Genomic DNA, 3533 nt, shown 5'->3' on the forward strand with positions numbered 1-3533 from the left:
CTCCCTGTCCCTCTTGCTCACCAAATTCACTGTCCCCACGCTCAGGCAGGGGCAGAGCTGTTTCCAGAGAGGCAGTTGGGCTCTGCAGTGGCTGCTCCAACCCCCACACTCTGCCATGTGGCCAGGCTGGGCAGTTTCAGGACACCTACATCCGGGACCCTATATGCCAATGGTCACCACACCACCCCCCAAACGCCTCCCCCACCCCAGGGTAGTGCTGTTGCCACACCGAATTCCTGAATCAAGGATGCTTTCACATCTCAGTCGCTGTCCCCATCCCGTGCCCCTGACTAGGAGTGTCCCCAGGATCCTATTCCACTTCTCCAGAACGTTCCAGCCCAACTGAATGGAGCCCCCAACCCACCCCCCAGCATCCCTACTCTGCTTCCCGTCTCTCTCTCTGTGCCAGCGTTAACCCGTCTGGGCTCAGATCTGTCACCACCCAGGGCCTGGCCTTGCAGGTCTCTGTCCATGCTGCAGCGCCCACCCCTGCCGTCCCCGGACACACACAGAGCGATGGAGGAACGGAGCATGGCCTCATCCTGGGGCCACGGACTCAGAGGCCAAGTAGGTGGAGGACAGAAATAGCGAGGCTGGCTGGAGGCAGGAGCTGGCAGGGGCGGGAGCCAGCTTGGAGCTGGAGGGCATCCGCTCTCCACGAAGCCTGGCCGTGTCATTGCAAGAATGTTGAGTGGACGCGACACACGAGGAGACGAGCCCAGCCAGCGGAGTCTGCAAACTCTGCTCGATCCGGCTCTCCAAGCGTGAACGTACACAGAGCCGTGCTTGTGGCCCTGGGCGCCGCAATCAGGTCGCCAATGATGTCACCGAAGATAGGCATCATCTCTGGGGCTATGTTCTCCAGAAAAGTCATCCCTGATACTTTCTCTGTAGGGCCTGGGAGGCCTTGTCCCCTGCAGCACCAAGAATCAGAGCAGCAAGAGAGCAAGAGATGAGACTCTTGGTTCCCTCCTCCTCCTCCTCCTTCTTTTTGTACTGGGGACAGACCCCAGGGGCACTTTACCACTGAGCTACATCTCCAACCCTTTCCAATTTTTTATTTTGAGACACGGGTCTTGCTAAGTTGCTCAGGGCATGTTGCTCAGTTGCTGAGGCTGGCCTCCAACTTGCGATCCTCCTGCCTCAGCCTCCCGAGTTCCAGGATGACAGGTGAGCACCATTGTGCCTAACCAATGTTTCTCACTGTGCTAAAAATACGTGAGTGGACATGGGGACGCTGGACTTTCCTCTCCACTCCCCAGAGTAACTGGACATTACCTCTTTGCTCGCTGGTGTGGGATTAGGAGAGAACAACTGTGAACCAGAAAACGGAAGTGTGACCTATGTTCTCAATACCCCACGTGTTAAAAGAGCCAATACAAAATTACAGCAAGAACCAGGGAAGTCTTAACTCGTGTGAGAAAATACCATCAAAATCGCCAACACTAAGATGGTCCCAGCTGTACGTCCAGGTGCTTGGTAGGCTGAGGCAGGAGAATTTCCAGTTAGAGCCCAGCTTCAGTAACTTAGTGAGACTGTCTCAAAAATAAATAAACTGTCTCAAAAATAAATAAAACAAAACAAAAAAGGCTATGGATAAAGCTCTGTGGGGGAGCACCCCGGGGTTCAATCCCTGTAATGAAGAAAAAAACATGCTTTGATGGACAGTCATGGAAATGCCTGAAACACATACAAAAATCTCAGACAGGAAGTCCAGAAGAACCAAATGGACATGTCAGAATGTTTAAAAAGGAAACATACAACAAGAGGAAGAATCATTTAAAAACTCCACAACGTAACAGAGAGTAGAGGAAAAATCCAGCAAACATGAAGATAGTAAAACAGGAATTGTCCAGTTTGAAAAATAGACTAAAGGGAAATAATCAGCACCTCAAGGGCTCCTGGGTATTACAAAAGATCTAGCATCAGTGTCGAAGCGCCAGGGCGAGGGGAGAAAGAGAGTGGGGCTGAAAAGGTATTCAAACAACAGTCCACAAGAATTTCCAGGCTGGGGAGATAGCTCAGTGGGTAGAGTGCTTGCCTCGGAAGCACAAGGTCCTGGGTTCAATCCCCAGCACTGCAAAAAAAAAAAAAAAAGAATTTCCAGAATTTGATAAAGGACAGGATCTTACAGATTCAAGGAATTGAATGAACCCCCAACAGCACAAAGAAATCCACAATCAAGACATGTCATATTCAAACTTCCAAAAACTGAAAAAGAAAAAAATCGCGAAGGCAGTCACATACATACAGCACCTCTCTTACAGATGAAAACCATTAAAATAATGTGGATTTTAATGGAATATTACTCGGCCATAAAGAAGAATGAAATGATGACATTTGCCAGTAAATGGGTGGAGCTGGAGATTATCATGCTAAGTGAAATAAGTCAATGTCAAGGAACCAAAGGCTGAATGTTCTCTCTGATATGCAGATGCTGACTCACAATAGGTGGGGGGCAGTATAGAGGTTCACCAGATTGGATGGGGAGGGGGAGATGGGCATAGGAAAGACAGTAGAATGACTTGGACAAAACTTTCCTATATTTACATATGAATGCAAGACCAGTGTAACTCCATCTCCATTAATTAGGTAAATTAATCTTATAACCCAGTCACGTCTCCTCTGAACCTTCTTGCATTGTCTCGCACGTGAGCTTTTGAGGGACACCTCACATCCAATCCATAACAGTATGATATGTCAAAATACCTTCCACTGTCACATATAACTAAAAAGAACAAATTTAAGAAATTAAAAGAGAATGTGGATTTATCAGAGACCTGACAACCACGAATTTTATACCCAGCGAAACTAGCCTTGGAGAAGGAGGGAAAATCAAGATGGCGAAGGAAAAGACTCTGACCGTACACATGCATCCTGCCAATGGCTAACTTCTCTACATAGAAGGAAATAAAAGAAAGATAAAAGAAAGAATTTTGGGACACCAAGCAGAAAAAACAATGGCAAGAGACTCTGGATAAACACAATAGACCTATTCTCTGAAGTTTTCTAAATTACGTTGGATGATTGCAACACAAATTATAGCATTGTTTGATGTCTCAATGTAAGTTAGAGGAAATATTTAAGGTAATTACATTATAATTGGGAAAGGGGGAAGGACATGGAGAAAGGTTTCCACATGTCACTTGAATGGGTAACGTTGACAGCCTTAGGCTGTGATAAATACACATATATAATTTAATACTGAAAGCAACCATGAGAAAGTTTACAGAGAAATACACTAAAAACATGGTAGATAAACCCAAATGGAATGCTAACCCCTATGTTCCAATAACCCACAGGAAGGTAGACAAAGGAAAAGAGAAACAATAATAACAAAACCAGAAACAAGGCAACAAATAAAATGACAGTTTAAGCTATATCAATTTCATAATTACAGAAAGCCCGAATGTTATTATTCCATTTATCTGACATTTTTGCAATGATGAAATTATACAGAGGAAGACATGATAGTGACCAGCTATAGTGTGGTTATAGATGTGGTTTGAGTGTGTTCCCCAAGGGTTGTGTGT

Source organism: Sciurus carolinensis, chromosome 19, assembly GCF_902686445.1.
Source record: "Sciurus carolinensis chromosome 19, mSciCar1.2, whole genome shotgun sequence".
Classification (NCBI taxonomy): Eukaryota; Metazoa; Chordata; class Mammalia; order Rodentia; family Sciuridae; genus Sciurus; species Sciurus carolinensis.